The following is a 24,785-nucleotide window of genomic DNA, read 5'->3' on the forward strand; positions in this document are numbered from 1 at the left end:
ACACAGGAAGCACCCTTTTTGAACTTGGCCACAGCAAGTTCTTGCAAGATACATCCATGAAGGCAAGAGAAACAAAAGCAAAAATGAATGATTGGGACTTCATCAAGATAAGAAGCTTCTGCACAGCAAAAGAAATAGTCAACAAAACTAAAATACAACCTACAGAATGGGAGAAAATTTTTGTAAATAACATATCAGATAAAGAGCTATTATCCAAGATCTATAAAGAACTTATTAAACTCAACACCCAAGAAGCAAACAATCCAATCATGAAATGAGCAAAAGACATGAACAGAAATTTCAGAAGAATACATAGACATGGCCAACAAGTGCATGAGAAAATGCTCCACATCACTTGCCATCAGGGAAATACAAATCAAAACCACAATGAGATACCACCTCACACCAGTGAGAATGGGGAAATTAACAAGGCAGGAAACCACAAATGTTGGAGAGGATGTGGAGAAAAGGGAACCCTCTTACACTGTTGGTGGGAATGTGAACTGGTGCAGCCACTCTGGAAAACCGTGTGGAGGTTCCTCAAAGAGTTAAAAATAAACCTGCCCTACGACCCAGCAATTGCACTGCTGGGGATTTACCCCAAAGATACAGATGCAGTGAAACGCCCGGACACCTGCACCCCGATGTTTATAGCAGCAGTGGCCACAATAGCCAGACTGTGGAAGGAGCCTCGCTGTCCATCAAAAGATGAATAGATAAAGAAACTGTGGTTTATGTATACAATGGAATATTACTCATCCATTAGAAACGACAAATACCCACCATTTGCTTCGACGTGGATGGAACTGGAGGATATTATGCTGAGTGAAATAAGTCAATCAGAGAAGGACAAACATTATATGTTCTCATTCATTTGGGGAATATAAAAATAGTGAAAGGGAATGTAGGGGAAAGGAGAGAAAATGAGTGGGGAAATATCAGAGAGGGTGAGAAAACATGAGAGACTCCTAACTCTGGGAAACGAACAAGGGTTGGTGGTAAGGGAGGTGGGCGGCGGGTTGGGGTGACTGGGTGACAGGCACTGAGGGGGGCACTTGATGGGATGAGCACTGGGTGTTATTCTATATGTTGGCAAATTGAACTCCAATAAAAAGAAATTTTAAAAAAAGAATATGGCCTTTTTGTATTCCTATTTTTCATAAAATTTAGATAAGTGGTTTGCTCTCCCATTTTTTTAGTGGGAGAATTAGAATTCACCATAAGTCTGACTCTAAAATATATGTGGTGGTTCTTTCTAACACCACAATTTAAATATGTGGAGATGAAGAAAAGAGAGACATTTGAAATTTAATATTGGAAGCAGAAAATGTCTTCCTGTCAAAAGACATTAAGATGAAAATAATGCTGTTCAAAGAGTCTAAAGTGAGGTTGAAAAGAATTATATAAAATACAGTTAAAAGTATCATAAATAGGTCAAATAGCTTGAAAATATACGTAAAAATAGATAGTAGGAAACTAATACACTTCCCCCCAATTCCAAATAAAACATTCTCATGGTAATATAATAGTGTTTATTGATAGTAAACATGTTACCAGATTCTAGAAGGAATTTATATGAAAAAAGCAATGTAATTGAAAAGGCAACTGGTGTTACATGGATAATGCTATTAGGTACAGAGAATACCAAAAAGCTGGTAGAAAGAAACACCCTCTCCTTTGTTTCTTGGATAAAGAACATAGATCCATGCAAATCAGAAAACCAGTCAACATTATTTCCTATATGTCTCTCCAAAGACTTGTCCTATCACAGAAGCCCTCTTTCTAAGTTTTAGAAAAGAAAAAAATCCTATATAACAACCAGATAGGAAATTGGGTGGCTTCTTGGTTACACACTGTACAAAAAAATAAAGCATTTTTCAGGAAGGGAATAATAGGAAGAAATATGGTAGTTTACTTTCTAAGAAAATTAAACACAGTGTTATTTATACTTGTCCTTCTATGCAATAATAAGAAAAGTATATCAATGCTTAATAAGATAAAACAAAATATTTTGTTGCAATATAATATTTACATATTTTCAATTAAATTATGTTTTATTAAATTAACAAATTAAAGAGAAGAATTTGCATATATCTATTGCTGATTTTAAGAACTTAAATACTGGGGCATCTGGATAGCTCAGGTCATGATCTGGAGGTCCTGGGATCAAGACTCACATCATTCCCTGCTCACCAGGGAGTCTGCTTCTCCTTCTCCCTCTGCCCCTACCCTCTGTTCACTCTCTCTCTCTCTCTCTGTCTCAAATAAATAAACTCTTAAAAAAACAAATTAATAACTACAAAGATAAAGATTATACTCTATTAGATGTCATAACCTAATATAAAACTATAATATTTAAATCAGTATGGTATTAGTTTAAGGGTTAACAGATAGGCCAATGAAATAGAATAGAGTCCAGACATAATACCACACACAGATACTTACTTGATTTGCAATAAACTGAGGTGCAGTAAGATGTATTTCTAAATATGGTACTGAGTCAAGTATATACTCATACAGAAGAAAAATGAGAACAACAAAAAACACAAACCTTGTTCTCTACTTTATACCATACACAAAAATCATTTCTCTATAGACTGTGTATCTAAATATTAAAATAAATAAAATATCACGAAATATCTTTGTGACCTGGAATAAGCTAAGATTTTTAAATTAAAACACAAACGGATTAACACTAAAGAGAATAATAAATTACGCTATGTTAAGAATATCTTTTTATTAATAGATAGTATTAAAGTGAAAAGTCAAGACACATAGTGATGGAATTCTTACCAGGAATATATATAGAATCACTACAAATTGAAATAAATGAAGCAAAAAGCCCACAAAAAAAGATGGACAAAGACTTGAGTAGCACATTATATAACAAGATATCCAAATGACCAATAAGCATATTAAAAATGTTAAATTTTGTTAGTCAGAAAAATACAGATTAAAACCAGAATACTAATGCTACTAAGAACAGTAGATCAATTAAAAGTAAAAAAGGCGGACATTACCACGTGTCAACAAGGATGTAGAACAATTAAATCTTCAAACACAGCTTGTGAGGGTGTAAATTAGTACAACTAATTTGGAAAAAAAATGTTTTGGCAGTATCTTTGAAGGGAAAATTATACATGTAGCTATATTAAACCATAAGAAATATTTAAACATTCTCATAAGAGTACATTTTTGGAATGATGATAGCAGCAGTATTCACAGTAACCCCAAACTGGTAACAACTAAGTAACCATCAATAGTAGAACAAATAAACTGACATATACTCACAAAATGTGAGACCATATAGCCGTGAGAATAAACTAGAACTACACACAATAACATGTTTGAATTTCATAAAATGATATTGGACAAAAGAAGCTATAGGAAAAGATCACCTAATACATCTTTCCATTTACCTACACTTAAAAACAAGCAAAATTAGTATCTCCTGTTACATGTTAGGAGAGCAGCTACCCTGAAGGAAAGGGAGAGAGTTTGTGATCAGAAGGGGACAATGTTCTTTTTTTGATCATAGTGTTAATTTCATGGATGCATTTCTTCGACATAATTCATCGAACTCAAAACATGTAATTTGGGCTCCTTTGTGTACGTTCTTCAATAAAACTTCTTAAAATATACCATGCAAATGAAAACAAACACCAGAGGATAAAAATATCATAATAAGGAGGGGGAATTCAGTGATTTTTTTCCCCCAGCAGAAAAGGAAGGTCTAATTGGCTATGAAATAGACGAAATACTTTTATTGGGGTCTACAGCACTAGAAGAAATTCATTTGAATAAGTATTAATTAGATGATTACTAAAATAAAGGGGCTTACAGATAAAGTTTTTTTTTTTAAGGTTAAAAAATAGAAAAAAAGATTCTTATAAGGAAGATATCAAGGACACCTGGGTTGCTCAGTGGTTAAACATCTGCCTTTGGCTCAGGGTGTGATCCTGGAGTCCCTGGATTGAGTCCCACATCAGGCTCCCTGCATGGAGCCTGCTTCTCCCTCTGCCTGTGTCTTTGCCTCTCTCTGTCTGTCTCATGAATATATAAATAAAATCTTTTTTTTTAAAGGAAGATATCAGTTTTATTGGGCTAAATCTAATTAATATCTGGCATTTTTTGAAGTTCTCCAATGAAATATAAAATCAAATAATAAAAGATAAAATTTATGTAGGTATACAGCTATGGAATTATATATGAATATCAAAGACATATTGTTGGATATATGTAAATCTGGTGAGATGTTGGTTAATGATCCAAAAAAGGTGTTACTGATTAATTTATTACCAATACTAATGGTACAATCTGTGATAAAACTGTGTCCCAAAGTTTATTAAAATTAACCACTTAATTTTTGCATCATTCTCATTTTCATCATATATATACATTTACATATGTTCATTATATTTCATTAAATATACACATATATTGCATATGTATATATACAATATATGTATATGCATATATTATAAATAAATGTATGTATATGTATACATTTCTATATTTATATGTATATTAACATACTGGGTCGAAGTGCGTATTACAATTAGTTCATAGAACATAACAAAGTTAATTAAGGGAACTGAAATGTGTAAAATTTGCTAACAATTTGATGCAATAATAAATCATATGAGAAAAATATACTCATATGTTCAATAAATCATCCCAAGACAATATGAAGTTTAATGTGAACAATTTAATGAAATTAAAGTATTATTTATTTGAACTTTGAGTATACTTATAGTATACATACAGTCATCTTATCCATACTCATGAGGAAATATTATTGAATATTTACATCATGTTGGTATTCTATTAAATATCAGAGACATAAAGGCAAATGTAGTCTCCCTTCAAAGACCTCAAGCCGGGCAGTCTGGTGGCTCAGCGGTTTGGCGTCGCCTTCAGCCCAAGACGTGATCCTGGAGACCCAGGATCGGGTCCCACGTCAGGCTCCCTGCATGGAGCCTGCTTCTCCTTCTGCCTGTGTCTCTGCCTCTCTCTCTCTCCTCTCTGTGTATTCTCATGAATAAATAAATAAAATCTTTTTTTTTTTTTTAAAAGACTTAAAGCCTATTTGAGACCAAGATTATATTAATTTCCTTTTTTGTACATCCTTGGTAAATAACTTTTATTTTTAAGCAACTATAGAATTTTTTTAAAAGACTTTATTTATTTATTCATGAGAGACAGAAAGAGAGGAGAGAAAGAGAGAGAGAGAGAGAGAGAGAGGCAGAAGCAGGCTCCATGCAGGGAGTCCGACATGGGACTTGATCCCGGGACTCCAGGATCATGCCCTGGGCCGAAGGCAAGCACTAAACCGCTGAGCCACCCGGGTTGACCAAGCAGTTCTTTTTATAATAGAATACTATTATGTTTAATAGTTCTTTTATAATAAAGACAGTATTAAAACCTAAATAATTATCTTGTTTTTGTTGTCTGTGCTTATTTGAAAAAACCAAAATTGTAAAATAGCTATTTGTGTTACACTGCCCTAACAAAAGAATAAAATATGTGACACTGGCTTGGCAGATGAGAAATGGGTTTGGGGAAATAAATATCACAGGCAAGAAATGTAAAGATTGATTTTAGGCAGTGGTGCAGCACTTTATGAAGCATTCCCCTCCCACCCCAGTAAGTCTGATGGCTCATGTTTTTACCGAGACTACTTCTAGAGAAAATGTCTACAAATTCCAGTAAGTGAGTATGGGAAAACGTTGCCTACCTTTAGAAATATTTTACTAAATGTTTGCCCTTAAAGTAGACTGTAATGTGGATATATATTACAAGAAAAAAAAAAAGTTCAAACACTATCTGTCTGGTTTTTAAGCAGAGATCAAAAAGAAGAAAGTTTAGAGAGACCAGCCTTCCAAAACTGGAAGCGCCAACTTTTTCTGGATACAAATATTATTTAAAAAAAAAAAAAACTGAGAAAAGATCAGAGAATGAGGAGACTCAATTTTATTAAATAACAATAAGATTAAGAGTGCAGGATGCCTCGGTGGCTCAATGGTTGAGCGTCTGCCTTTGGCTCAGGGCATGATCCTGGAGTCCCGGGATGGAGTCCCACAATGGGCTTCTGACATGGAGCCAGCTTCTCCCTCTGCATATGTCTGTGCCTCTCTGTGTGTGTCTCTCATGAATAAATAAATAAAATCTTTTAAAAAATAATATTAAGAGTGCCAGCCTCTCAAAAAATTCTCATGTTTTCTATGACTCAAGGAGAGCCACCAATAATTTGAGAGAAAAAAAAAACAGATGAGGAAAAATATTAAAAATGACATTAAAATTATGTTAGAAGAGAAAATCCAAGACTTTGAATATAGTTATTGACATATGAGACTCTCGGAAAGCAAAATGATCACAGGCTTACTGAATTAGTGTGAATTATATTGCCAGATGCATTGCAATCCAGGATAAAAACAACTTTTCAGTGAGCCTTAACACAGATTTGAATCAGCAGGAAGCTCTGCAGGCCACATAAAAAGACATGCTCCTAAACATCCACCTCAGCCATAACCATGGAGGATAATAATTCCCATTAGTCTGAAATATGATTATCCCCCAACAAATAAATATATGTACAAATAAATAGGAATAGAATTAAAATGAGTTCTGCCCTTCTCATATTTCCCTCTAGATTATATCCTGTTTTTGTCAACTTTACACAAATAGTTCTTTATAGACACAATGGTCTATTCTGATAGTTTCCATTTTATTTCTTCTCATTCTCTCCTGAACTCTTTTGTTTCAAACTGTCTTTTGTCCCATTGCTAGAAAACACTGCTTGAAAAAAATAACTTGTATCAGTTTTAAATGACCTCTGTATGTTCTTTTTTTCTTTTAAAAGATTTTATTCATTCATTCATTCATTCATTCATTCATTCATTCATTCATTTAACAGAGAGAGAAAGAGAGAGAGCACACACAGGCAGATGGAGAGGTAGAAGCAGACTCCCTGCTGGTCAGAGAGCCACATGAGGGGCCGGATCCCAGACCCCTGGGAACATGACTTGAGCTAAAGGCAGATGCTTAACTGCCTGAGCCACTCAGGTGCCCCTGACCTCCCTATTTTCAAATCCAATGGGAAATTCCTAACTCTCGTGGCCACTTGAGGAGGGTGTGGTCTCAACATTTGTCACAGGTGATCATTGGGCCTCCCACTTCCTTCACTTTGCCCCTAAGATACCTTGCTCACTTAATTTCCTCTTATTTCCCTGGCCTCTATCTTCTGTATCCTCCTCTGCTGCCTCTTCCTTATTTCCTTAGTCTCTATACCTGGGGTGGCCATATCTCAGTCCTTAGACATATTTTCTTTTTCCATGTATTCTCATCTAAAGCCATAGTTTTTATCTTGCTTCTTTCTTCCCTCAGCTCCAGATTTGTGTATTCCAATGCCCACTTGGCATTGCTAGTTGTGTGCCAAGTAAGGCTTTTAAAAATTAACATAACCAAATCAAACTCTTATTTCTAACCCCATTCCAACATGATCATTCTGTCTGCTTCATCCAGAAAAATATAACTAGATTTTTTTTTAGCTTTTCAAAGCAAAAATAAATTTTTTAATTTGATTTTTTAAAAAAAATATACATTTTAAATCTACACCCTCAGGAGTGGCACATAAACCTAAGGCAAGAAATTCATCTATTGATGAACACTTTGGTTGCTTCCATGTCTTGGGTATTGCGAACAATACTGCAATAAATATGGGGGTGCATATATCTTTTTGAATTAGCGTTTTCATCTTCTTTGGGTAAATACGCAGCAAAGGAATTACTGGGTCCTATGACAATTCTTTTTTTTTTAATTTTTGAGGAACCTTCATACTGTTTACCACAGTGGCTGCACCAATTTGCATTCCCACTAATAGTGCATGAGGGGGTTTTTTTTCTCCATATTTTTGCTAACATTAATTTTTTGTCTTTTTATTTTAGCCATTCTGAGAGATGTGATATATCATTGTGGTTTTGATTTTGCATTACTCTGATGATTAGTAATATGAACATATTTTCTTTTACCTGTTGGCCACCTGTATATCTTCTTTCGAAAAAAAAAAGAAATGTCTATCAAGTCCTCTACCCAGCTTTTAATTGGGTTATATGCTCTTTTGGTGTTGTTATAGAAGTCTTTATATATTTTGAACATTAATCTCTCATCAGATGTATCATTTTCTAATATCTTCCCCCATTTATCAGGTTGCCTTTTTCTTCTGTTGATGGTTTCCTCTGCTATGCAAAAGCTTTTTATTTTAATATGACCCCAATAGTTTATTTTTGCTTTTGTTTCCCTTGCTTTCGGAGACATATGTAGAAAAATATTGCTATAACTGATGTCAAAAAAATTCATCTATGTTCTCTTCTAGGAATTTTATGGTTTCAGATCTCCTATTTATACCTATTAAAATGTATTTAATCCATTTTGAGTTTATTTTCATGTATGGTGTTAGAAAGTAGCTCAGTCCTTGCCATTTGCAACAACATGGATGGACATAAAGGTACTTGCTAAGTGAAATAAGTCAGACTAAGAAAGTCAAATACCATATGATTTAACTCATATGTGGAATCTAAAAAATGAAAAACATGAATAAACAAACAAAAAAGCAGAATCAAACCTATAAATTCAAAGAGCAAACTGATGATTGCCAAAGGGGATACAGGTGGTGAAATGGGTAAAATGGGTGAAGGAGAGTGTGAATATAGGTTTTGGGTCATAGAATAAATGAGTCATAGGAATAAAAGGTACAGCCTAGGGAATATCATCTATGATATTGTAATAGCATTGTATGATAGCAGATGGTAGCTACACTTGTGGTGAGCATTTGCGTTATATATAAACTTGTGGGATCACTATGTTGTATACCTGAAACAACGTAACATTGTGCTTCAGCTATACTCCAAAAATATTTTTTTTTATTTATTCTCATGCAATGAGAAAAATACAAATTCAAACCATGACACAGCATTTTATAACCAATGGATTGTCAAAATTAAGATTTCTGTTAGCTATCAAGTGTTGAATATGTCCAACATAGAGACACGTATTATAAATAAATTTTTATACATTGCCAGTGGTACTGTAAAGTGATGTGACCACTTGGGAAAACAATTAGCCTTACATAAATTTGGATAAATCTGAACAATCTTATCCTCTTTATACATTGAGTTGGCCTTTTACTCAGATCTGAGAGAATCTCTTGTACTCTGTGCCATAAGTTTACTCACATATACAAGTTTACTCAAGGCCACATTATTGTGGTTGAAAATGAAAAACAACACAAATGAATGTCTTCTAGAAAACAGACAAAGTGCATTATATTCATAATTATATTTGCATAAGGTTGAAAGAAAATGGATAAACTACAACAAAGTGCCATAATTTGGATGACTCTTAGATATATTGAGTTGAAAGACAAGTCTCAGAAAACTTAATACTATGATATATGTTTTATAAAACTTGAAAATAAGCAAAACCTAACTTTATGTAGTTTACAGATACATTCACGTATGTTTGTACTATATATATATATATATATATATATTTTTTTTTTTTTTTTTTTAATTAAGGAAGAGATGGCCTTAACATGGGAATATTTGTTATTGGTGAGAAGTTAGAGTAAGGCCTAGGAAGAAGTGGGGAAGAAACATTGTCACTGTCTTGGTTAAGTGGCAGGCTTATTGGTGTCCATTCTAATATAACCCTTCATAAATTGTATGTTATGTATTTATTTTTATGTACAAAAATATTTTTAAAAGAGTATACAGGACATTCATGAGGAAATATAAGTGACCCATTAAATGATGCTTAGTACCAGTATCCCAATAGATCTGGTAAGCAATGGTTGTATCAATATTGCTTTTATTTTTGGTTGAGTGTTTTCCGGCATTCCCACTACACCCCAAAATAATTTGACTTTTGTAACTAGAAAATAATATTTTTAAAATGAATGAAATGAGGCTGCTATGATTGGTTCATGCATTAAGAAAAATTACCACAGGCGGAACTTTCCAGAATGCTCGGTGAGACGCGGAGGAGCGGCGGCTGCCCAAGCTGCGCCCAGCAACGCGCTCCTTCCCGCTCCCCCACACCGGCTTCGGCCCTCCCGGCTGTAGAAAACGGTGAAAGAAACCGCTTACCATGATGTTTTGGGGGTCAAACCCAATGCCACCCAGGAGGAACTGAAAAAGGCTTACAGAAACCTGGCTTTGAAGTACCACCCTGATAAGAATCCAAATGAAGGAGAGAAGTTTAAACAGATTTCTCAAGCTTATGAAGTGCTCTCTGATGCAAAGAAAAGGGAATTATATGACAAAGGAGGAGAACAGGCAATTAAAGAAGGTGGAGCTGGTGGTGGTTTTGGCTCCCCCATGGACATCTTTGATAGGTTTTTTGGAGGAGGAGGCAGGATGCAGAGAGAACGGAGAGGTAAAAATGTTGTACATCAGCTCTCAGTAACCTTAGAAGATCTCTATAATGGCGCAACAAGAAAACTAGCTCTGCAAAAGAATGTGATTTGCGATAAATGTGAAGGCCGAGGTGGTAAGAAAGGAGCAGTCGAATGTTGTCCCAATTGCCGAGGTACTGGAATGCAAATAAGAATTCATCAGATAGGACCTGGAATGGTTCAGCAAATTCAATCTGTGTGCATGGAGTGCCAGGGCCATGGGGAACGGATCAGTCCTAAAGATAGATGTAAAAGCTGCAACGGAAGGAAGATAGTTCGAGAGAAGAAGATTCTAGAAGTGCATATTGACGAAGGCATGAAAGATGGCCAGAAGATAACATTCTATGGTGAGGGAGACCAAGAACCAGGACTGGAACCAGGAGGTATTATCAGTGTTTTAGATCAGAAGGACCGTGCTGTTTTTACTCGACGAGGAGAAGATCTATTCATGTGTATGGATATACAGCTGCTTGAAGCCCTGTGTGGCTTTCAAAAGCCAATATCTACTCTTGACAACCGAACCATCGTCATCACCTCTCATCCAGGTCAGATTGTCAAGCATGGGGATATCAAGTGTGTGCTAAAGGAAGGCATGCCAATTTATCGTAGACCATATGAGAAGGGTCACCTAATCATCAAATTTAAGGTAAACCTCCCCGAGAACGGCTTTCTCTCTCCTGATAAACTTTCTTTGCTGGAAAAACTCCTACCTGAGAGGAAGGAAGTAGAAGAGACTGATGAAATGGACCAGGTAGAACTTGTGGACTTTGATCCCAATCAGGAGAGACGGTGCCATTACAATGGGGAGGCATATGAAGATGATGAACATCATCCTAGGGGTGGTGTTCAGTGTCAGACCTCTTAATGGAGCAGGTGAATTAACACTGCTGCTGGCATTTTATATGCAGTAGTGGATGAGTGAAGGACTATAATCATAGCTCACTACTTGCTATTGTTTTTGTTTTAACATTCAACTATAGTAGTGTTTTAAAAGTTAAATGAAGAATAAACTCAAATATAAAAGCTCAAAAAAAAAGAAAGAAAAATTACCACAAATATAATTGGTAGCTGCTCCAACAAGTTCCATATTCTATGCATATTTTAGTCCTTCTGTCCACCAAATACAACAAGATTCTGAAGTTTTATTTTGATATTCAAATACCTCAAAAAATCAATTTTAAAATAAATATATTACAAATATAATGCATTAATTTTAATATAGGTTAAGGATAACAGTATTTAATCACCTGATTTTGCCACTGATTTTGCAAATCTTTTGTTTGTTTTATTTTGCAAATCTTTATGTTTGTTGTGTGTGTGTGTGCAGATTTATGATCCCTTCTATTTTCCAAGATTAATCCTCTAAATCTACATTTAGAGGATCCCTAGGTGGCTCTGCGGTTTGGTGCCTGCCTTCGGTCCAGGGCGTAATCCTGGAGTCCCAGGATCGAGTCCTGCATCAGGTTCCCTGCATGGAGCCTGCTTCTCCCTTTGCCTGTGTCTCTGCCTCTCTCTCTCTCTCTCTATGTCTCTCATGAATAAATAAATAAAATCTTAAAAATAAATAAATAAATAAATAAATCTGCATTTAGTAAAGAGCATTATTTAGAAAATTATCATGTATATTTTTTTAATATTTGAATTTAATTTTTGTCTCCCCAACCTTTATCTCAAATTAATATTATAATATTATATAAAATCAAATTAAGAATTTTTAAATACCATTTTTGAATTTATACATAGCTAACCTTGATTTTTTTGATATGGCATTTAAAAATACAATTGAAATGTCTTCATGATTTCTAAAAAATAATATGTGCCATGCACTTAATCAATTATGTATGTTTTATGTTGATAAATTTAATTTTTTTCTATGTGGGTTAAATATCTTCTGCTATCTTTTTTTTTTAAAAGATTTTATCTATTTATTTATCAGAGACACACAGAGAGAGAGAGAGAGAGAGAGAGAGGCAGAGACACAGGCAGAGGGAGAAGCAGGCTCCATGCAGGGAGCCCGACATGGGACTCGATTCCTGGTCTCCAGGACCACACCCCGGGCCAAAGGTGGCGCTAAACCGCTGACCCACCCGGGCTGCCCGTCTTCTACTATCTTAAAAACAGCAAGCTTTAAACATTTATGAAGGAATATTTACTTCTCTTTTATACAATAATTTTTATGACAAAAATATATAATTTAAATATTTATGACAAATATATACTTTATGACAGGTGATTTTTTTTAAAGTAGACTGATATAAATATGAGCTCTTTAATATTCTTGACCTTTCAATTTGCATTTAGTAAAGTGACTTGGTTAAATAAATGATCAGTAAAAGTTCTAGGATTCTGTAGTTTTCTAGTTAAAGCAAAACTTCTAATCAATCATTCTAATAATGGTATAGTTGAAATGTAAATAAATGTAACTAATGAGTTGTGCTATTGAGATTCAAACTTCAGTCTCCTGAAAATCTAATTTTATGATTTTGAAGAAATTATTGATCTATCTGAAAATTAACTTTCTCATCTGTGTAATAGGCATATTGGGGAGAATATCTGAAATGATATTATGATAATTATATATAAAGAGCCTGACATAGTGTACTCAGAAAAAAAAAATGATCCTTTTTAATAGATGTAGAGTATTTGTAGCTTCCCTTAGAATATCATGTATTAACTAATTTAGATGAATTCACAAAGAGTTCATCTGTGATGCCTGGTTTAAAAATTCTATTCAGGGTTTAGATTACTATATGAAATAGTCTGTTACTGAAAACATTTATATTTATAAGAACATCTAGTTGCTTTCTGTGAGAAAAACCTGTATTTTGATTATCCCATTTTACAAATGAAAAAGAAAATGAATGTTTGTGTTGAGTACTAAGTGACTTTCAAAAGAAATATCTCTAGTTCGTGACTTATAACTGTGTATAGTCTGCTTTTAAAATATCTACTGTTAAAAATAATAATAATAAATAAAATTAAAAATAAAACATCTACTGTTTTCCTGAAAGCAAGATAATGGCAGTAAACCTTTCACAGATTTGCTAGAAAAGATTGAATAAATATAATTCATGGAACAACGGGTTTAAACTTGCTTGTTGACATCTTTTGTTTTATGATTTAACCCCTGTTTTAATGGTTTAATTTAGTCTGTTTCTTTACTCAAAGCCACCTCAATTCTTTTTGGCAATGTGCCTAGTATAAACAACAAATGATTGTGTGTACTCTTGAATCCTTGCCTTACTCAGATTTGAAAGAGTCTTTCATGTTGACAAAAAGTTCTAGAAACCCTGACTGTCTTTGAGATCTATCCAATCATTAGTTTAAATGCTCCAAAGTGAGAAATGATATTGAATGAGAAGAGTCATTAACTGCCTAAGGTGCATCAAAATTTTAATTGTTTTTTTTTCTAATTTACTTGCATGCCCTACGGTGATGCCATAAGTCTTTAGTAAATTAAAGTGTTAGAGAGGAGGGTACTAACCACAGTATACATCCTTTTCAAGCATGTTCATAGAAAAACTCACTTCTACTCTCAATTTTTGTGTTTTCTGAAGTCTGTATTTTTTATAGAAGGCTATTGCCAAGGATATAGTTGGATTAACAGTAAGCAAAATCCACATTGCCATTTGGAGATCTCATTAATATTACACATAAATAAGAAAAACCTCGTATTGTTTCTCTTTATTTACTGCGTAAACAGTTGTTAATATCACATGCAATATACGTGTACACATACACACATAAATCATCTATGCCAGTAGATCAAACACTTAGAACCGCTGCGTTTCATAGACATTTTATTATACAAGTGAGATAATCAGGATACAAGGACTTGCTCTAACTCTGAAGGAGGAAGTCTTCAGAGACAACAGATTGGGGTAGGTTGTATCATCTCAATCAAACCTAACAGCCCTCAAATTGGATTTGGAGTAGAGTTCAATCAGGGGTTCACTACTATAAAGGCACATTGTATAGCCATTTGTTTCTATGGTCTAACAAGTCATTTAGATATTTTTCTAATAGTTTTTGTGGGAAAGTTGTTCTCTATTTCAATATTACACTTACAGAAAAGGAGGCAGATCACTGCATTGCAGTATAAGGGGAAGCAAGTAGGATGAGGAGAGATTTTAACATGACTGTTAGAAAGTTAGATGGGAAATTCAGGGAGCAAGGGAGACAAAAACAGAGACAAGATTAATAATGTAAGAAGAGAACGACAGTGGTTGCTCAGGAACATTTATGGGGACACTGCCAACATTTTCTGAAGGAGGAAAGGTTTACCAATTGCACAAGTGGGAACTCAAGCTATGGATTGTTCTCTATTCATTCTAATTGCTATTCCTTCATTATGCCCCTTAGGTTTGTGGATTCTATGGTATGTGAAGAACTGAGTGAGCTTGTAAAACTAAACAAGAGGTTGTGACAAGATGTATTACATCAGTTATATTTATCCCTCAAAGTACTGAGAAAAAATACTGGTAAATAAATGATATTCAATAACAATAAAGGAATTAAGTGCAGAAAATTTAGCCACAATAAAGAAGTATGTTTTATAACTGAGACCAAGGGATGAATAGAGTATGAATAGAGGTATTATGGATAATCACAAAGTAAAACAAACAAAACCAAAAAACAAGGGGTAGTTTTACAATAGAAATAGAAAAAAATAAGAGAGCTTTGCCTAGCAAAATTTGGTTAATTAAGTAGTCATTTTTAAAAGCTACTTAAAATATGCTTCATTGTAACTGTGCTCAGTCATCTAAGTGCCCAACTCTTGATTTCAGCTCAGGTCATGATCTCATAAGTCGTAAGATTGAGCCTCCTCAGGGTCCATGCTCAGTGGGAGTGCGCCTGAGGATTTTCTCTCTACCTCTCCCCCTCCCCATCCCCCCACTCTCTTTTTCTCTCCCTCTCTCAAATAAATGAACCTTTTAAAAAAAATACAAAAAGAGCAACCTTTTTAGAAACCTGTTTGGAAGTATTTTTATGATATCAAACATAGACTTGCCCAATAATCAAACAATTTTACCACCAAGTATTTATGACAAATGAAAATGCATCCTCAGAAAGACTCGTAGGGAACATTGATTGCATCTTTATTCAGAATAGCTCCAAACTTTAAAAAAAAAAAAAAATCCAGACTTTCTTTAACAGGAAAATAAACTATTCAGGTGATGAAATGTTACTCCACAACATAAGAGAATAAGCTGTTGACACAGCAGTATGAATCTCAAAAACAATATACTTAGTAAAAAAACCAGATACAAAAAGTATATAGGGTAGTATTCAATCTCTATGAATATAAATATAGAAGGAGCAAACTAATGCATGGGAGAGCAAATTATTACAGTGGTTCCTTCCAAAGTGACTGGAAAGGAATAGCATATGACTTTCTGGGATGATGAAAATATCTGTATGGTCATAGGGAAGTTACATGAGTTTATGCATGTTTCAGCAAAACCTTACTGTAAAAAAAAACAGAAACAAAAACACCTAATTGTACACTTAAGATGTAAATATTGAGCTGTAGAAAATTAATGCCACAATTATACATTAAGTTTTGATTCTAATGTATATTAACATAAAAAATTCAAAATATACTTCAATGTTTTTTACTAAGTCAACATTGAGAACAAGTAGTCCATTTATAAATATGCTGAGGCTTAAAGTTTGTCTCTATTGATTTAGGGCCATTATTTGGAAAATAAAAAAAATTGTTTAGAAAAAAACAAATGATTTTTATGGACTCACATAATTATTTTGATATCACATTGTTTAACTTTAAAAAAACATTTTTGTTCTTCACAATCCTTTTATACTATTAGGTATGTAAACTTAGATCTTGAATTTGAAAATTTCAAAAATAAACTTCTATGATATAGTTTTAATTACTTGCAGGTCTAATTTACTGAAAGTGGACTTAGGTGATATTCATTTTTATAATGATGTTCTCTCCCAGTTTAAATTTTATTTTATTTTTTTCCAGTTTAAATTTTAAACATTAAATCACTTACTTACTAGTACATATCACAAAAATATTCTTAAAATTTGGAAGATATATAAAGTAACCAGAAAATTCTTCTTTTCTAATGTCTCTGGGTATTCAAGGTGAAAGTCTTAAAATTCAAAGACTAGTAAACAAGATGGAAAAATCCTCATAGTCCCATCATCATAAAATAACCACAATTGTCATTTTGGAGTAAATCTTTCAGTTCACAAGTATACACAGATACAAATGCACAAGCTATCTTATATTATTATACATTCTGTCTTACGATCTGGTTTTTTAATGCTAGCCAGACATATTTTTTTGAACCTTTTCTCCATCCATAACAAATTCTTATAAGATTTGTTATCTAAATGTTGAATTTTCTCCATTGGTTATTAGTATCTATCATATCATAAAAGTCATAATTGTGCTACTTTCAACAAAACAGCAAAAAAATTCCATATCAAATTGGAGATGTAAACATTTTATTCATTTACTTACTTATAAATAATATTATTTGTTATTAATAAGTTTAATATGATAAATACCTTATGCAGTTGTCCTTCAGAAATAGTGCATAGACTAACATTCCCACTACTCACATAGGAAAGTACCTAAATAGCCTCACCAACAGTGTTTATAATTGTTTATGTCTTAAACAGGTTTTTGAAAAAAATTACATTGCTACTTTCATTTGTTTTTTTCAGATAGCTAGCAAGATTTATTTTTACTAGTTTCTTATTTTATGTTAGCAATTTAACATCATTCTATTGTGAACTTCCCATGCATATTTTTGCATATTTCCATTCATATGACTATAATTTTCATATTTTAAGTTATTTATATATTAAGTACATCAAGACTTTTTTGTTTTATATATCTTGAAAATCATTTTCTTTGATAATTATTTAAATATTTATTTGTTTGATGTATCTTTTGATCATAGAAAATATTTTTATTCATGGTGTCACATCTTGTAATCTTTTTATACTTTGGTTAAGTTTTATAATGATAGGAAATTAAATTTATGTAAATGAATTTTGAGAAGTTATACTATGTTACCTATTTTAATTTTCTCAATAATTTTGTATTTTCCACTGTCTTTAAATATAAAAAATTCACATTTTCATACAAAATAATTTTTTCTTAAGATTGAATGGAATAGAGTTATATATAATGATGTTGCATATTATGTAACTTGTTATTCATGTCATATCTACTTCTATCACAGAATTCACTATATCAACAAATGGTAACTTTTTGTTAGTTGTTGACAGATTCTGTTTTCCAAAGAGTAGCTTAAAGTGATCCTTTCAGATTCTAAAATATAATAGGGTCACGGTTTATGGGAATTGCAAAAATCGATAGGAGAAATTAAAAAAGGCCCTCCTTGTTGTGAATGCAGTACAAAATGCATCTCCTTTCCCCACACTGAAATAGTACCATAGGTTGGGGTAGGGTCATGAACCTGGCTAAAGTAGCACAGGCTGGATTGCTTGTTCCAAGGCCTGGAAACTGTGCAGTGCAAAAGACTGATTATGTTGATGGTGGTCCATGTTAGATCATGTCACATCTCTATTCAAAATTCTTTGATGGGCTTTTAGCTTACTCAAAAAAAATTCAGTGTTTACAAGACTTTGTATGGTCTTACCCTGTTGTATCAACTTCTCAGGCCTTATTGTGTATTCATCTTCACACATATGATCCACAATTAGGATGTTTGTCCTCATTGTTCCTTTTCCTTGGACGTCTCTCACTTCCATTTTTCATCCCAGCTTTTGCTGGTTCTATTCAACTGGCCCAGACCACAATATTTTAGTGGAAAAATAAAATTTCAGTGATGTTACCATCTTGGAATAAAAGTTTTCTACCATCTTTCCCTAAAGAACACTGATTTAGACAATTGTCCATAGATGAGATTCCTTTCTAGAAGTCCAGGAATCTAGCAGAGATGTTACAGCACACAACTGGAGCAAAACAATTTAAGATTGGATGCATTAAAGAGGGCAAGAACAGTTTCACTTAACCTGTATCATTCTTTCCTCAAGATGACACAGCTGAGACTTCTTAGCTCTTGATTTCTCTCATGGGAAGAAGTGAGAATATGTGAATGACAGCCCAGATTTCCCAGCTTGTAGGATGCTGCCAGAAAGATCCATTTCTTTCTCATAATGCCCAGAACAGTGGGGGATGGAGATCAGTTGGGAGATGGGAAGATATGGCCCTCAAAAGGCATCAGAGGGATATAGAGTCTGCTTATAGCACCATGGACTCCCCAGGAATTCTTCCCATGAGCTGGTAGGGATGCCTCACCTACAGATGCTCCAACTGACCCATGCACCCCCAGCACTCCTCACACTTCCCCTACACTCACCCCCATGCCATGATTGTCTGTCTATGTATGCTTCTGATGGCAAGCCTTTGCAGAGGGCTAGTGAATACATGTGGAAAGTTGGCTTTTCTCTGAATATCTGGAAGAAATCATTAAATTGAGCATTTAGCACCACCCTGGGGAAAGTAAAAGTGAGACTGTCATCACCTGGCCTTGCTTTGAAAAATTGAGAGCAAGTATGCAAGCATAAGAATTTCACCACAAGAGGGAACAAGAAGAGTAGAGTTAGTGAACCAGATAAAAGGGCTGATAAGGCCCCAGAATTCCTAGAAAGTCTGATAGAATATTTGTCTCCTGAAGTCAGTCAGTAAAGACTGGAAGAAGTGACTGCTTTCTCAAATTTGAAGATATTAACACAAGACTCCAAGGAACATGAAAAATCAAGGAGAAAACACAATACCAAATGAACATAAGATGGTTCAGTGACTATTCTCAAAAAAAAAAAAAAAAAAAAAAAAGATCTGTGATTTGCAAAATAAGTAATTCTCAATAGCTCTTTTAAGGAACATCAGTGAGTTACAAGAAAACACAGAAAGACAATTCAAGGAAATAAAGAACACAATAATGTGAAGAAAATGAGTTTAGCAGATAGAAAACATGAAAAAAAAATTAAAATCTGGAGCTGAAGAAGACAATGAGTGGATGGAAAAATATAGTAGAGAACATCATAAAGAATGGATCAAACAGAATAAAGAACCTGTGAAACAGAAGACAGGTCCTTTGAAATTACCCACACAGAGGTAAACAAAACAAAACAAAACAATGAAAGCCTATGTAAACTATGGGATACATTAAGTGAAACAACTTATATATTATTGAAATCACAGAAGGAAACCAGAAGAAGAAAATAGAATAAAAGCTTATTTAAAGAAATAATGACAGAGAACTTCAGAAGTCTGGTGAGATATTTTGAAAGTCAATTTCATGGAGATAACAGGTAATCTCAAAATTTCAACCCCAAACAATGTTTCTCTGAGACACAAAATAAAACTATTTAAAAATCAAAGAAAAGTAATTTTAAAGCAGCAAGAAAAAAATATTCTCATATAAAAGTATACCCACATAAAGCTATCAGTAGACTTCACAGCAGAAATATTGCAGACCAGGAGAGAGTGGGATGAATATGTGAAGTGCTAAAAACAAAAACAAAAACAAAACAAACAAACAAACAAAAAACCTGCTAACCCAAGAATACTTTACCAGACAATTATCCTTCAGAAAAGGGGACATAAAGATTTCCCCCAAGTAAACAAATGTTGAGGGAGTTTACCACTACACCTGCTTTACAAGGAGTTCTGAAATGAGTTCTTCAAACTGAAATGAAAAGATGCTAATCAGTAACATGAAAACATATGAAAATACAACACTGGTAAAAGTAAGTATATAGTTAAATTTACAATTCTTTAATATTATAGTGTAGCTATTATAAGGACTTAATTTTCAACTCTTGTTAAGATTTAACCCTAATATAAAGGATAAGAGACAAAAATATTATAAATGACTACAGCTACAATAATTTGTTAATGGATATGTAATATTAAAGGTTGTAAAATGTGACATAAAATGTAGGGGACAGTAATAAAAGGATAGAGTTTTTTATATGCAACTGAAGTTGTCATCGGCACAAAATAGACGGTAGTGTATATAAGATATTTTAAGTAAGCCTCATAGTAATCACAAAGTAAAAACCTATAATTGATACCAAAAGATAAAGAAAAGGGAATCAAAGCATACCACTATGGAAAATTTTCAATTTACAAAGGAAGACAGAAGAGAGGAAGAAAGGATCAAAGGAATTACAAAATGTCAGAAACAATTGACAAAGTGACAGATCTAAGTGTTTAACTATCATTACTTTAAATCTAAATGGATTAAACTCTCAGATAAAAAAGGAATAGCACGGCTGGATGTGTAAAAGCAGGACTCAATTATTTGCTATCTACAATAAATATACTTTAAGAATACACAGAGATCTAATGTGAAGTAGTAAAAAAGAACATTCTCTGGAAATGTAAACCAGAAAACAGCAAGGTTACCTATGTTTTATTAGATAAAACGGAGGTTAATTCAAAATTGTAATAGGAGGCAAATGTCATTTATAAAGAAAAATGAGTCAATACATCAAAATGTTATAACAATTGTAAATATATGAACACTTAATCTCTGAGCACTTAAATATATTAAGCAAATAGTGACTGATCTGAAAGCAGACATACACTACAATAAAATCATAGTAGGAGATGTCAGTACTCACTTTCAACAATGAATACATATCCACACAGAAAATCATTATGGACACATCGGACTTGAACTATACTTTAGATCAAATGGGCCAGATAGATACATAGAGAACATTTTACCTAATGGCAACAGAATACAGATTATTCTCAAGCACACATGGGATATTCTCCAGGATAGATAATAGTTTAAGTCATAAAACAAGTCTTAATAAGTTTAAGAAGATTAAAATCATATTGGGTATACTTTTTAAATGCAGTAATATAAAACTAGAATTCAATAATAGGAAAAATACTGGAAAATTTATAAATATGTGGAAATTAATACACTCTTGAACAATTGATAAGTCTAGAAGAAATCAAAAGAGAAATTTAAAAAACCTTGAAACAAACAAAAAAGGAATCATAACATAACAAAACTTTATCAGATAAAGCAAAGCAATTCTAAGTGGAAAGTCACAATGACAAAAGCCTACATTAAGAAAAAAGAAAAATCTCATATAAACAACCTAACTTTACACCTCAAGGAACTAGAAAAAGAACAAACTAAGCCCAGAAGTTATCAGAAGGAAGAAAATAACAAATTTCAGAAGATAAATGAATGAAATAGAGCCCAGAAACACAATAGAAGGATCAACAAAACTTAGAGCAGATATTCTGAAAAGATAGAGTTGAGAAAACTGTAGCTAGACTAAGAAAAAAAAAGAGCAACAATTCAAATAAATAAAACCAGAAATGAAAGAAGAAACATTACAACTGATACCACAGAAATGCATAGAGACTACTATGAACAATTATTCACCCAAAAAATAGGTAACCTAGAACAAAATCTGAACAAATAAAAAGCCCATAATCAGATGGCTTCCTGTTGAATTCTACCAAATATATTAAGAACTAAAGACAAGTCTTTTTAAACTCTTGCAAAACATTGAAGAAAAGGAAAAACTTCCAAATCTTATGAGGCCTTCATTACCCTGTTACCAAAGGCAGATAAGGACAACACAAGAACAGGAAACTACAGGCTAATATCCCTGACAAATATAGATTTATAAATCTCAACTAAATACTAGAAAACTAAAGTCAATAGCACATTGAAATATTATACACCATGATTGTAGGATTTATCCCTGGGATGCAAGGATGTTTTAATATATTCAAATTAATCAATGTGATGCATCACATTAATATAATGAAAGATAAAAATTATATGATTATTTCAATAGATGCAGAAAAATGCATTTAACAAAAATTCACATCTATTCATGATAAACATTCTTAACAAATTAGATACAGAAGGAACATAACATAATAAAGTCCATATAGGACCACCCCACAGCTGACATCATACTCAATAATGAAAGGTTGAAAGTTTTACTCTAAGATGTGGAACAAGACAAGGTTGCCTGCTCTCACTACTCAAATTCAACACAGTATTGGAAGTCCTAGCCAGAGCAAACACATAAGAGACAGAAATAAAAGACATTCAAATGTGAAAGTAAAATGTAAATTTATTTTTGCATATGATATGGTCTTATATATAGAAAACCCTAAAGACCCCAACACCCTGTTAGAACTAATAAACTAATTCAGTGAAGTTGCAGATAACAAAATCAATATACAAAAATCAGTTGCATATTTATACCCTAAAAATAAACTATATGAAAAAGAAAGAAAGGCAACAATACCTTTATAACAGCATTGAAAACAATAAAGTACTTTGGAATCAATTTAACTAAGGAAGTAAAAGACTTACACGCTGAAAAAAAAGTGATTTTAATGAAAAAAATAAAGACACAAATAAATGGAAGGCTATCCCTTGTTCATGGATCAGAAAGAAGAATTAGTATTATTAAAAGTCCTTAATACCCAAAGTTATTTGTGCAGTCCATGTAGTCCTTTTCAAAATTCCAATGGCACTTTTTACAGAAGTAGAAAAAGCAATCCTAAAATTTATATGGAACCCCAAAAGACCCTGAATTGTCAAAGCACTTCAGTAAGAAGAAGCATGAGAAAAAAACAAAGTAGCAGTAAGAAGAACAAAGTTGGATGCATCACATATCCTGATTTCAAAATATATTACAAAGCCACAGTCATCAAACCAGCATGGTACTGGTAAAAATCAGACACATTAGACCAGAGGAACGGAATGGAGAACCAAGAAAGAATCACCCACCACCACCACACGGTAAATTAATATTTGATAAGTGAGCCAAAAATAGCCAGTGGGGAAAGGACAGTCTCTTTAATAAATTGTGCTGGGAAAACTGGATAAATATGGGATTTCTGAGTGGCTCAGTGATTGAGCGTCTGCCTTTGGCTCAGGGTGTGATCCCACAGTTCTGGGATCAAGTCCTGCTTCGGGCTCCCTGCATGGAGCCCGCTTAGCCATCTGCCTGTGTCAGTGCCTCTGTGTGTGTGTGTGTGTGTGTGTGTGTGTGTGTCCCTCATGAATAAATAAATAAAATCTTTTTTAAAAAACCTGGATAAACATATGCAAAAGAATGAATCTGATCTGTATCTTATACCACAAATAATCCAATTAAAAATGAGCAAAGGACTTGAATAAACATTTTTCCAAAGAAGTCACACAAGTGCTCAATAGGTAAACTAAGAGTTACTTGACATCACTAATCATCAGAGAAATGCAAATAAAAATTATATCACCTCACACCTGTTAGAATGATTATTATCAAAAAAGAAAAGAGATAAGTATTGGTGAGGATATCAGAGAAAGGGAACACCTGTGTAACGTTAATGGAAATGTACATTTGTTCAGCCACTATGGAAAACACTATGGATATTCTTCAAAAAATTTAAATTAGAACAACCATATAATCCAGCATTCTATTTCTGGGCACATGTCCAAAGGAAATGAAGTCACTATCTTGAAGAAATAAGTACATGTTTATTGAAACTTTGTTTACGACAGTTAAGAGACAGAAACAACCTTAAGTGTCCATCAATAGATGATAAGTCAACTACTAGTGTTATATATCACTTACATATGGATTTTAAAAATTCCTAGGGGATCCTGGGTGGCTCAGTGGTATTAGCACCTGCCTTCAGCCCAGGGCGTGATCCTGGAGTCCCGGGATTGAGTCGCACATCAGGTTCCCTGCTTCTCCCTCTGCCTGGGTCTCTGCCTCTCTCTCTCGAATAAATAAATAAAATCTAAATAAGTAAATAAATAAATAAATAAATAAATAAATAAATAAATAAATAAGTAAGTAAGTAATCAAGCCTAACTCAGAGGAATGGAGTAGAATGGTGTTGCCAGGGGCTGGGGGTTGGGGAAATGGGGAGATTTTGTTGAAATATTATTAGTTTCCAGTTATAAGAGAAAAAGTCTTGGGCATCTAATGTATGTCAAGGTGATTATAGCTAACAATACTGTATTTATACACTTGAAAGTTGCTGATAGAATGATTAATGGACATGGCAAGTATGTGAGGTGATAGAGGTGTTAACCTTATTGTGGTAATCATTTCACAATATGTATTTGTATATCAAGTTATCATGTTGTACACCTTAATCTTACACAATGTTATATGTCAATTATCTTCATGAAACCAGAAAAAAATAAAACTGAAGACTCTCTTAGCACTACCTGTCCTCCTCAGGTGGATTTCTATTTCTGTATAGCAGTTATTTTTATTCCTGTCTCCTCTAAAAATAGTGTTTTTATGTTTACACTTACCTGCACTATATTTG

At 33.4% G+C, this 24,785-nt stretch overlaps 1 protein-coding gene and 1 pseudogene across 1 annotated transcript in view; one reads left to right on the forward strand and one right to left on the reverse strand.

The window, feature by feature from the left end:
- Positions 1–24,785, reverse strand: part of CSMD3 (CUB and Sushi multiple domains 3) — a 1,166,404-nt gene that overhangs the window by 1,015,617 nt on the left and 126,002 nt on the right. The window lies entirely within an intron of this gene.
- On the forward strand, positions 10,243–11,333 carry LOC144283202 (dnaJ homolog subfamily A member 1 pseudogene; annotated as a pseudogene).

This window comes from Canis aureus, chromosome 14 (genome assembly GCF_053574225.1).
Source record: "Canis aureus isolate CA01 chromosome 14, VMU_Caureus_v.1.0, whole genome shotgun sequence".
Taxonomy (NCBI): Eukaryota; Metazoa; Chordata; class Mammalia; order Carnivora; family Canidae; genus Canis; species Canis aureus.